General features: G+C 48.0%; 1 protein-coding gene across 4 annotated transcripts in view; it reads left to right on the forward strand.

Moving 5' to 3' along the window:
- Positions 1-13,087, forward strand: part of LOC145344813 (uncharacterized) — a 1,415,987-nt gene that overhangs the window by 1,196,687 nt on the left and 206,213 nt on the right. The window lies entirely within an intron of this gene.

A 13,087-nucleotide genomic window follows, 5' to 3' on the forward strand; every position in this document is an offset into this window, starting at 1 on the left:
ATTCCCTATTAGATTCATTCATGTTTTTAGTGTTTGTGCTTTATTGGAATGATAATTTATTTGCTGTTGTTAGTTAACTATTCATAGGGTGAATGCTTGGACAGCTGCAACATCTCCCCACCCTGCCCCCACCCAATACCTCACTTACCACTTTACTCTCCTGATTATTGACATTGTGTTTGAAATCAGAAGAAGGCACTCAAACTGAGTGTGCATCGTTACACCAAGGTGGATAGATTTTTTTTCAAACAGTACTATGGTACTGTGGCAGGTACGCAGAGTCATGACTCAGATCAGCCACAATCAGATTGAATGGTGGATCAGACCTGAATGGCCTCCTCGTGTTCCTGTGCTCCAAAGAGAAGTTGACACGATGCACAAGGGATTGATAATCTCATTTCCACAGTGGTATTTTCAGTAACAAACATCCTTGGGGAATGCAGTGGTACTATTTGGAATATAAGAACAGGCATAGCAAACAGAGAAAATATTTTATAAAAAGGAGCAATCTCCTACAGGGGAACGCAATTGAAGCTAAGAATTTAATCTGTGAAGAAACACAGGCCACAAGCGTTATTAAACTGAAACTAAAAAGCAAAATAACTCCAGCAAACAGCGCCAACTCTGTAAAATCCATTAACACTTCCTGTAGCTGCATCATACTGTTTATTTTAATGTCCTGGTGTCCTTTCTGCAAGGCATCATCAGTCATGCCCCTTTCTACATCAATGGGGATGAAGTAGAAAGGGTCGAGAGCTTCAATTTTTTTGGTGTCCAGATCACCAACAACTTGTCGTAGTCCCCACATGCCGACACTATAGTTAAAGAAAACCTACCAATGCCTCTACTTTCTCAGAAGATTAAGGAAATTTGGCATGTCAGCTATGACTCTCACCAACTTTTACAGATGCACCATTCTTTCTAGTTGTATTGTAGTCAGCTTGCTTTGGCTCCTGCTCTACCCAAGACCACAAGGAACTACAAAAGGCCAATGTAGCCCAATCCATCGCGCGAACCAGCCTCCCATCCATTGACTCTGTCTACAGTTCCCGCTGCCTCCGCAGAGCAGCCAGCATAATTAAGGACCCCCGTGCACCCTGGACAACCTCTCTTCCACCTTCTTCCTACGGGAAAAAGATACAAAAGTCTGAAGTCACGTAGCAACCGACTCAAGAACAGCTGCTGCTGTCAGACTCTTGAATGGACTTACCTTGCATTAAGTTGATCCTTCTCCACATCCTAGCTATGACTATAACACTACATTCTGCACTTTCATGTTTCTTTCTCTGTGAACGGTATGCTTTGTCTATATAGCGTACAAGAAAAAATACTTTTCACTGTATGTTAATACATATGAAAATATTAAATCAAACCAAATCAAATGGCAGATGTAATAAATTGTGGATAAATGTGAGGTTGTTCACTTTGGTAGCAATAATACCAAGGCTAAATTTGCCACTACCGTCAATGTGAAAATGTTCTGCTTTCTGCCTGCTGTCATCAGTAGCCAAGTGAATGTAAGTGATGCCCTAGCAAGCATGACATTGATCATCTGAGATGATGCGCAGAAGAGCAACAGATTGCAAAGTCCTATCAATATCACCAGCAGTTCCCTGGAAGGACCTGAAATTCAGAGCTATGGTGGTCTTAACAGCCATTGGTAGCATGTGCCCACCTGATCCATGGGGAAAGGGGGCTTGCTCCAGGAGACTGCAGCTGTCAGCAATGAAATGTTGCAAAGTCCTTAACCTCCTGGAGACGCTGTTCTATTGTGGAGTAGAAGGCAAATCCTACTCCTCATAGTATGGAATCATAGAACCCTACACTGCAGAAAGAGGCCCTTTGGCCCATCGAGTCTGCACCAAACACAATCCCACCCAGGCCCTACCCCCATATCCCTCCATATTAAACCCACTAATCCCTCTAACTTATGCAACCCTGGACACTAAGAGGAAATTTCTTAGCATGGCCAATCAACCTAACCTGCACATCTTTGGACTGTGGGAGGAAACCGGAGCACCCGGAGGAAACCCATGCAGACACGAGTAGAATGTGCAACCTCTGTACAGACAGTGACCCGAGCCAGGAATCGAACCCAGGACCCTGGAGCTGTGAAGCAGCAGTGCTAACCACTGAGCTAGCATGCCGCCCATCATGTTGGTGCTCTTCCTCTTATCAAGAGATCCATGCTAGAGCTGCATGAGCTATTACTTAGGTGCAGCGAAAGTTGACAACTGGGATGTTTGAATCAATATAAAAAGAAGTCCAAGCTAGGATGGCAAAGTGGCACAATGGTTAGCACTGCTGCCTCAGCGCAAGGCACCCAGGAGTTTGCACATTCTCTCTGTATCTGTGTGGGTTTCCTTCAGGTGCTCCAGTTTCCTTCCATAGTCCAAAGATATGTAGGTTAGATGAATTGGCCATGGTAAATGTATGGGGTCGCAGGGATAGGGAGAGGGCCTGGATAAGATACTCCGTCAGAGAGTCAGTGTAGACTTGATGGGCCAAACAGTCTCTTCTACACTGTAGTGATACAGTGATACTGTACTACTAAAGAATGACACAATGACCACAGAAACTCAGAGGAAAAAATACTCCAGTTGCTGGAACTCTGAAATAAAAACATGAGGAAAGACTCAACACAGAATGTCATGCTTTCTGACAGCATTGCCAAATAGTCTTGCTCTAATTTTAATCTTCTTTTCAAATTTGCAAATCTCCAAATTTGCCGATGATACAAAGATAAGTGGAAGAGTATGTCATGATGAGGATATTGTCATTCTACAATGGGTATAGATAGAAAGGGTGACTGAATGAAAACATGGCAAAATAAAGAACCAAGAACAATACAGCACAGGAAGCAGGCCCTTCAGCCCTCCTAGCCTGCGCCACTCATTGGTCCAACTAGACCATTCGTTTATATCCTCCATTCCCAGTCTGTTCATGTGACTATCCAGATAAGTCTTAAACGATCCCAGCGTGTCCACCTCCACCACCCTGCTTGGCAGTGCATTCCAGGCCCCCACCACCCTCTGTGTCAAATACGTCCCTCTGATATCTGAGTAAAACCTCACCCCCTTCACCTTGAACCTGTGACCCCTTGTGATCGTCACCTCTGACGTTTGACTCTGGAGTTTAATGTGGGAAAGTGTGAGGTCATGTACTTCGATAGGAGGAATTAAAAGGCAGATTATTATCTAAACGGAGAAAGATTGCAAGTGAGTGAATTACAGAGGGATCAGGGTTTTCTCATGCGTGACTCACAAAATACGAGCAGGCAAGTAGTTAACAAGATAATTTGGTCTTCATTTCAAACTGTTTGGAGTTTAAAAATAGGGAGGTTTTGTTGCAATTGTACAGAGTGTTGGTGAGGCCTCACCTGGAACACAGCATACAGTTTTGGTTCCCTTTCCTTAAAAAGGATATAGTAACATTGGAAGCAGTCCAAAGGAGGTTCACCATGTTAATTCCTGGGATGAGAGGGTTGACCTACCAAGTGATGCAAAATAATCTGTGTCTGTATTCCTTGGAGTTTAAAGAGTGAGGGGTGGTCCTGTTCAAACATACAAGATCCTGAGGGGGGATTGACAGGACAGATGGTGCGATATTTTCACTTGTGGGAGAGTGTCAAGGAAAGAGACGTAGCTACCAGATAAATGGCCAGTCATTTAAAACTGAGATGCAGAGAAATTTCTTCTTGCAGAAGTTGGTACATCTCTGGAATTCTCTGCTCTAAAGATTAGTGAAGACTAGATTGTTAGAAGTATTTAAATGGAGGTGGATAAATATTTGAGTGATCAATGAATAGAGGGCTGTGGGGAAATGGCATCGAAAAAGGATTGAGGCCAGTATAGTCCAGCTGTGATCATATTAAAAGGTGGGGCAGGCTTGAAGGGCCTCGTGGCCAATACCTGCCTCTATTCCTTGCGTTCTTGTGTCTTATATTTATAATATTTTTTTCTCCATATGTGGAAACATCTTCCACATTTCCCACTTTCCAACAACAAATCATTTCAGAAATGTACTCCCTTCACTGTAAGATGCCTTGAGATGTCCTGGGGTTGTGAAAGGTGTGAGATAAATGGAAGTTTGTTCTATTCTATTCCATTGCAAATGTGCTCTGTCAGCAGCTGCACAAACATCGAAGGCTCACTGTGCTAGCAACACTGTGAGATTTTATGCATTGTTTGGACAGTGAGTCCTTGAAATTAGATTCAGGAACTTATAGTTTTGTCAAAGGTTCTGTGTAATCTTTTTATTCATTAGAATAAACATTTGTAAAAGAATAATTATCTGCTGAAGTCTGCTGTTTCTGTTACATTTGCAAAGGGCACTGTTTGACAAACGAAAGAGCAGAGCCAAGTACCAATTTTGCAGTGTAGCAGAGACAAAGAATTAAAAAGAATATTAAATTTGTAATATAAAAGCAAATCACCACAAGGGCTGGAATTTGAAACACAAGCAGAAAATGTTGGAAAATCTCAACAGCATCTGTGAAGAGAGAACAGAGTTAGTGTTTCAAGCCTGAGTCACTCTTCTTCAGAGCTCTAATTAGTAATCCTGAGGTAGTGACGCACAGTGATTTATTGTTGGAAAGTAGGAAATGTGGAAGATGTTTCCACATGTGAGATTTGAACTCCAAGGTGATAGTTTACGTCAGCAGTTCTGCTGTTCTGTTTTCCACTGCTCAAATCAGGTATCTGCCCCCACTGTGTCCGAACATCCCTATTGCTTAATCACAAACTATATTCTCTTCGAGTGTGAATGACTCTCCTTGTCCTTTTCGATCTCTCTGGAGGCTTCATGACGCTCATTGATGCCATTTTTCTCAACTGTATCTTCTCTGTTGTCCAGCGAGGTAGGATCATCTTTTTGTTCTGCTGTTACCTATCTGAGTGCAGCTAAAGCACCCCCCCCCCCCCCCCCCCACAAGCTTCTCTTCCAACATTCACATTCTGATCGCTGGTGAGTGATCCTGTGTATTTTTAGCCCCGTTTGCTTCAATCAATGCAAAGGCTTCACTTTAAGATGTTTCTGCCAAAGCAACTAACTCTGCTAACTTGACTGCATGTAGAACCAGAAGGCTCAAGGTTAGCTGAAAAATTGACTGCATTCCTGAAGGATACACAATGCAGGCAAACAACTGCATAACAACAGCTGCAAGGATTGTTTTTCTAAGATGGAAACAGTCTGTGGAAAACATTTCCAATAACGAGTTAAGGGTTGAAATATCGTTTGGATTTTAGTGTGTGTTGTTTCAGTTCGTTTCAAGCTCAGTTCAGTGTTTGAATTCAGTACAGGAGCTAGCAAAAGAAGCCAGTCTCCAAATTTTCTTTTTCTTTTTCCTTTTATTGGGTTAATTTTAAGATCTGTTCAATGAAAGAAAACCATTTCAAATCTCGTATCAGTGCTGTCCCCTCATCTATTCAAATGATGAATGGATCTAACACTGGAAACGAGCCCACTGAGCACTGGGTAGTGCCAAAGGGAGGGGCCCTGAAGGAGGAGGCCCATGATGGGTTGTGGAGCCATGATGGGAGTGGTAGAGGCTGGGAGCTCCATGGGTGGGGAATAGTCTCTGCCTCCTCCACCTGCTGGTGACTATCACATCTGGGCTCTTTTCTTCCCAAAGTGTCATACGATTGTGGCTGTCCTGGAACACTTACATATAGCGATTAGTTCCTAGCTAATTTGTTCCTAGGTCTTGACAGAAATTTTACAGCTAAGGCAACAATATATAACATATTCAAATCTCCTAAACACTGTAACCCATTCCAGCTCAACACCCTCCATCCCTGGGCCCAGAAGCTGAACTCTTTGGCAAGTCCACCTAACAACAAAGAACAAAGGAAAGTACAGCACAGGAACAGACTCTTCAGCCTCTTCAAGACTGTGCCAATCATGATGCCGACCTAAACTAAAACTATACACCTATGGAATCCATACCCTTCCATTCCCATCCTATTCATGCATTCGCCCAGTTGCCCCTTAAATGCCACTATCCCCGGCACCGTGTTCCAGACATTCACCACGCTCTGTGTAAAAAAAACTTCCCTCACACACCTCCTCTGACCTTTTCCCCACACACCTTAAACCTTTAACCCCTAGTACTTGACGTTTCTACCCTAGGAAAGAGCAATCTGACAGTCCACTCTGTCCATGCCACTCATAATCTTGTAAACCTCTATCAGGTCACCCCTCAACCTCTGTCGTTCCAGTGAGAACAAACCGAGTTTATCCATCTTCTCCTCATAGCTAATACTGTCCAGATGAGGCAACATCCTGGTAAATCTCTTCTGTACCCTCTCCAAAGTATCCACATCCTTCTGGTAGTGTGGTGACCAGAATTGTACACAATATTCTAAATGAGACCTAACTAAAGTTCTGTACAGGTGCAGCATGACCCTGACAATTTTTATACTCAATGCCCCAAACGATGAAGGCAAGCATGCCATAAGCCTTCTTGACTACCTTATCCATCTGCATTGAGTGATCAGTGGACATGTACACCCAGATCTCTCTGTCTGTCAATACTCCGAAGGGTTCTACCATTTACTGTATAATTCCTACCAGCATTGAACTTCCAACATGCGTTACCTCATACTTGTCCAGAGCAAACTCCATCAGCCATTTCTCCGCCCAAGTCTCCAAACTGTCTATGTCTTGTATCAACTGACAACTCTCTTCACTATCTGCAACTCTACCAATTTTTGTGTCATCTGCGAACTTACTCATCAGGCCAGGTACATTTTCCCCCAAATTATTTCTATATACTACAAACGACAAAGGTCCCAGATGGGTCCCTATGGAACAGTACTAGTTCCATTCAGAAAATCACCCCTCTACTGTACCCTCTGTCTTCTACCGCCAAGCCAGTTCTGTGTCCATCTTGTCAGCTCTCCTCTGATCCTGTGGAATTTCACCTTTCGTACCAGTCTACCATGAAGTACTGGTCAAAATAACATGCCAAATACTGTAGGGATAGCGCAGAAAGACTGCACAGGAGATACTGCAGGGAGATGCACAGACCATTTAAATGCTTCTTTCAGTATTTGAATGTAAGTAGCGGGCCCGGGACTGAAGTCTCTGGGCCCACTCGTGCCTCCCACCCTGCCAGAGTATTTCACTCCAGTGGGTATGAAACTAACTGCCCATTTTTGGGGAGTTAGCGGCCTGACCCCGCTGGAGCGCAGGAGGGGCAATCACCAGGGGATGGTGTCTCCTGGGCATTGGCACCCTGGTAGTGCCAGCCTGTGCCCTCTTGCACTATCTAAGGTGCAAAATACTAATGCCCAGGGGGCAACTTGGCACTGACTTGGGGATAGGGCAGTGCCAAGGGAGAGGGGCATGTGGGGAGTGGGGCTTAATGGGGTAGAGGTTGGGGGGGGGGGGGGGGGGGAGTCGTACAGCCACTCTGCAGTTGGGATTGGTGGGGAAAGAAGGAAAGCTAGTGATTTGGGCAGGCCTGGGATGGTCAGCTGTGGGGGAGGGCGGCAGGGAAGGGAGATTGTGGCGGCAGGGAGGGGGGAGGTCGGGGGTCTGGTCTGGGCCCACGAATGCTCCAGAGGCCCAGTGATCAGGCTGTGGGGATGGGGGCGAGGGGGGCAGGAGCGTGGAGAGCCAATATTGCAGGGATCATTACAACATTGAGGGCCAAAGGGCCTGCACTGTGCTGGAATGTTCTATGTTTCTGGATTGCAGGGCTTCCCAGAGATTGAGCTGGCCAGCAATTGGGAGGCCATCAGTATGAGGCCACTGAGCATGCGCTAATCTTAGCATTGACAGATCGATGCATGCGCAGTAGCCTGCTGAGCGCACTAATGTCATGCTGTCCTGTGGGGATAGGCCCCACCCCCTGAAATTTAATGATATTCACGCTGGTGGCCTCTGCAGTGCACAGGGTGTGACAGATTCTTCTCTAAACTTCTACTGAAACAAAAACATGAATTACTTTAGTTTTAATGTAATTCGACATTTAGAATTTCTTGGGGAGAATTCCGTTCTGTATTTCCCAGGCCCCAATCCCAGACACACTGTTTCAAAGAACAAAGAACAAAGAACAAAGAACAACCCAGCACGGGAAACAGGCCCTTCGGCCCAACGAGCCCGCGCCGCCGCATCGCCCTACACCTATTCTACCCTGCATGTCTACAAATGGAACCCTACTCAGTCAGATTCAGGGAAGAAATAGTGTCAATTTGGTGGAAACCAATTAGCCTAAGAGCACATCTTTGGGGTGTGGGAGGAAACCGGAGCGCCCGGAGGAAACCCACGCAACCACAGGGAGAATGCGCAAACTCCCACAGACACAGGCCCAAATCCATGTGTCTGCACAGCCAGCAGTGCTAGTCACTGAGCTGTTGTGGAGCCCGTCTATCGGTCCAGGATCAAGCACACACACCGACATGAAGTACTAGGCCACTCCTGGACTTCCAAGAGCAGCCCACGCACAACCCGCCGTGTGCATGCCCCTCGCTTGACACGAGGTGGACCTCCACCTGTGGAATAAAGACAAAACATATTAATCATACAGCCTGCCCTTCCGGTGTCTCCCGAGGTTTAACCCTATTTAATAGCCCCTACCATATCCCTCCATTCTCGTTTCACTCATGTGCCTATCTAACTGCATCTTAAACGAGTCCAACGTGCCTGCCTCCACCACCCTACTCGGTAGCGCATTCCAGACCCCCACAACTCTCTGTGTAAAGAACCTTCCTCTTACCTCCAAATTATACCTCCCCCCCCCTCACCCTTAAGTGATGACCTCTTGTGTTCGTACCCAGTCTAGGGAGCAGTCTCTCACTATTAACTCTATCTATTCCCTTCAGTATCTTATATACCTCTATCATGTCCCCTCTCAATCTCCTTCTTTCCAAGGAGAATAGCCCCAGTCTCTTCAGTCTCTCCTCGTAACCCAGTCCCCCCATGCCAGGCAACATCCTGGTAAACCTCCTCTGCACCCTTTCCAGAGACTCCACGTCCTTCCGGTAGTAAGGTGACCAGAACTGGACGCAGTACTCCAAATGCGGTCTAACCAACGTTCTGTATAACTGAAGCATTAGACGGCAGCTTTTATACTCTAAGCCCCTTCCTATAAAGGCTAACATCCCATAAGCCTTCCTAACAACGTTCTCCACTTGTGACACAACCTTCATGGATTTGTGGACCTGCACTCCCAGGTCTCTCTGTACGTCTATACTCCTAATCGGCCTACCTTTTATCACATAGCTCCTCTCTGCATTATTCCTTCCAAAATGCATCACCTCGCATTTGTCAGGATTAAATGCCATCTGCCACCTATCTGCCCACTGCACCAACCTATCTATATCCTGTTGTATCACCTGACAATCCAGTTCTGTACCCGCCAACCCTGCCATCTTGGTGTCATCAGCAAACTTGCTGATCACACCACCTACTCCCTCTTCTAAGTCATTTATGTAGACTACAAAGAGGAGAGGTCCCAGTACCGAGCCCTGCGGCACACCACTGGTCACTGGCCTCCAGCCCGACAAGGTACCCTCCACAACTACCCTCTGTCTCCTATTGCCCAGCCAGTTCTCAATCCACCTAGCTACCTGGCCTCGTATCCCATGCGCCTTAACCTTTTCTACCAGCCTACCGTGAGGGACTTTGTCAAACGCCTTACTGAAATCCATATAGATGACATCAACGGCTCTCCCATCGTCAACCGTTTTTGTCACCTCCTCAAAGAATTCCACCAGATTCGTAAGGCAAGACCTCCCTCTAACAAAGCCATGTTGCGTATCCCTAATCAGATCGCAACGCTCCAAATGCTCATACATCCTACCCCTAAGTATTTTTTCCATTAACTTCCCTACCACCGACGTCAAACTCACCGGCCTATAATTCCCAGGGTTATCCCTACTACCTTTTTTGAACAGCGGTACCACATTTGCTACCCTCCAGTCTTCTGGGACCTCACCTGTGTCCAAAGAAGAGACAAAGATGTGCGCCAGAGGCCCAGCAATTTCATCTTTCGCCTCCCTAAGCAGCCTGGGATAAATACCATCAGGCCCCGGAGCTTTATCCGTCCTTACGCTACCTAAAAGCCCTAGCACTTCCTCTCTCGTAATAACTATATCCTGCAACTGAACCTCCGCTCCCTCCAAGAGACCGCACGATTCCGAACCCCTCTCCTTCGTGAATACCGACGCAAAGTATTCATTCAGGAGCTCCCCCATTCCCTCCGACTCAATACACAACTCTCCACTCTTGTCCCTAAGAGGACCAATTTTCCCTCTAACTACTCTCTTGCCTCTAATATAGGAATAAAATGCCTTAGGATTATCCTTAATCCTACCAGCCAAAGCCATCTCATGCCCTCTCTTCGCCCTTCTAATTCCCCTTTTTAGCTCCCTCCTACTCTCTCTATATTCCTCCAGCGCACACTCCGTACCCATTTGTTTTGACCTAACATACGCCTCCCTCTTCTTCCTAACCAAGTCTTCAATATCCCCCGTAATCCACGGCTCTTCCCAGGCCCCAATCCCAGACACACTGTTTCCCAGGCCCCAATCCCAGACACACTGTTTCCCAGGCCCCACTCCCAGACACACTGTTTCCCAGGCCCCACTCCCAGACACACTGTTTCCCAGGCCCCAATCCCAGACACACTGTTTCCCAGGCCCCAATCCCAGACACACTGTTTCCCAGGCCCCAATCCCAGACACACTGTTTCCCAGGCCCCAATCCCAGACACACTGTTTCCCAGGCCCCAATCCCAGACACACTGTTTCCCAGGCCCCAATCCCAGACACACTGTTTCCCAGGCCCCAATCCCAGACACACTGTTTCCCAGGCCCCAATCCCAGACACACTGTTTCCCAGGCCCCACTCCCAGACACAGTGTTTCCCAGGCCCCACTCCCAGACACACTGTTTCCCAGGCCCCACTCCCAGACACACTGTTTCCCAGGCCCCACTCCCAGACACACTGTTTCCCAGGCCCCACTCCCAGACACACTGTTTCCCAGGCCCCAATCCCAGACACACTGTTTCCCAGGCCCCACTCCCAGACACAGTGTTTCCCAGGCCCCAATCCCAGACACACAGTTTCCCAGGCCCCACTCCCAGACACACTGTTTCCCAGGCCCCACTCCCAGACACACTGTTTCCCAGGCCCCACTCCCAGACACACTGTTTCCCAGGCCCCACTCCCAGACACACTGTTTCCCAGGCCCCACTCCCAGACACACTGTTTCCCAGGCCCCAATCCCAGACACACTGTTTCCCAGGCCCCACTCCCAGACACACTGTTTCCCAGGCCCCACTCCCGGACACACTGTTTCCCAGGCCCCACTCCCAGACACACTGTTTCCCAGGCCCCAATCCCGGACACACTGTTTCCCAGGCCCCACTCCCAGACACACTGTTTCCCAGGCCCCAATCCCAGACACACTGTTTCCCAGGCCCCACTCCCAGACACAGTGTTTCCCAGGCCCCAATCCCAGACACACAGTTTCCCAGGCCCCACTCCCAGACACACAGTTTCCCAGGCCCCACTCCCAGACACACTGTTCCCAGGCCCCACTCCTGGACACACTGTTTCCCAGGCCCCACTCCTGGACACACTGTTTCCCAGGCCCCAATCCCAGACACACTGTTTCCCAGGCCCCAATCCCAGACACACTGTTTCCCAGGCCCCAATCCCAGACACACTGTTTCCCAGGCCCCAATCCCAGACACACTGTTTCCCAGGCCCCAATCCCAGACACACTGTTTCCCAGGCCCCAATCCCAGACACACTGTTTCCCAGGCCCCACTCCCAGACACACTGTTTCCCAGGCCCCACCCCCAGACACACTGTTTCCCAGGCCCCACTCCCAGAAACACAGTTTCCCAGGCCCCACTCCCAGACACACTGTTTCCCAGGCCCCACTCCCAGACACACTGTTTCCCAGGCCCCACTCCCAGACACACTGTTTCCCAGGCCCCAATACCAGACACACTGTTTCCCAGGCCCCACTCCCAGACACACTGTTTCCCAGGCCCCACTCCCAGACACACTGTTTCCCAGGCCCCAATCCCAGACACACTGTTTCCCAGGCCCCACTCCCAGACACACTGTTTCCCAGGCCCCAATCCCAGACACACTGTTTCCCAGGCCCCACTCCCAGACACACTGTTTCCCAGGCCCCACTCCCAGACACACTGTTTCCCAGGCCCCACTCCCAGACACACTGTTTCCCAGGCCCCAATCCCAGACACAGTGTTTCCCAGGCCCCACTCCCAGACACAGTTTCCCAGGCCCCACTCCCAGACACACTGGTCATGATTCTCCCATCCTGTTGCATGGGAGAAACCCATGGCAGCCGGTTTGCTAGGTTTGTGCGCGCTTTTGCACGCCACTTGCGTCTCCCAGCACTGGACTTCCAGCAGCAACTGCTCTGTGCTGGAAATTAGTGGGGAGATACACAGGCTATTTATATGGTCATTTCGGTATTATTTGAATGTGAGAGTTCTAATCACAAACAGGGCATATAAGGGCACAAACTCAATTTACAGAAAAATGATTGAAATGCTATTCTTTACAGCTAATCGAGTCTTAAAGTTACAGACAACATGAGTGGAGAGAGTGTTAAGTGCAGGTTAACGGTCTTTCCATTCTCTCCAGGCTGGACTTGCAAATCTCACTAACTATTCAGCCTGGAGACAATACACATCTCTTTAACCTGTGCTTAACCCTCTCTCCACTCACGTTGTCTGTACCTTTAAGACTTGATTAGCTGGAAAGAATCACATTCCAATCATTATTTTGTAAATTGAGTTGGTGTATTTTAATGCCCTGTTTGCAAATAGAACTCCCACTCACCTGACAAAGGGGCAGCTAGCGCTCTGAAAGCTAGTGGCTTTTGCTACCAAATAAACCTGGTGTTGTGAGACTTCTCACTGTGTTTGCCCCAGTCCAACGCCGGCATCTCCACATCATGAGTATTTCACTCCAAGGGGATTACACTAACTCTCCACTTTCTGGAATCTAGTGGCCTGACCCTGCTCGAATGAAGGTGTGGGGGAGGGGGGGGGGGGGGGGGGGGGGTCAATCGGGCCTCCCAGAAATTTGGGCCATG

Source organism: Carcharhinus amblyrhynchos, chromosome 7 (genome assembly GCF_965287045.1).
Source record: "Carcharhinus amblyrhynchos chromosome 7, sCarAmb.v2.hapA, whole genome shotgun sequence".
Taxonomy (NCBI): domain Eukaryota; kingdom Metazoa; phylum Chordata; class Chondrichthyes; order Carcharhiniformes; family Carcharhinidae; genus Carcharhinus; species Carcharhinus amblyrhynchos.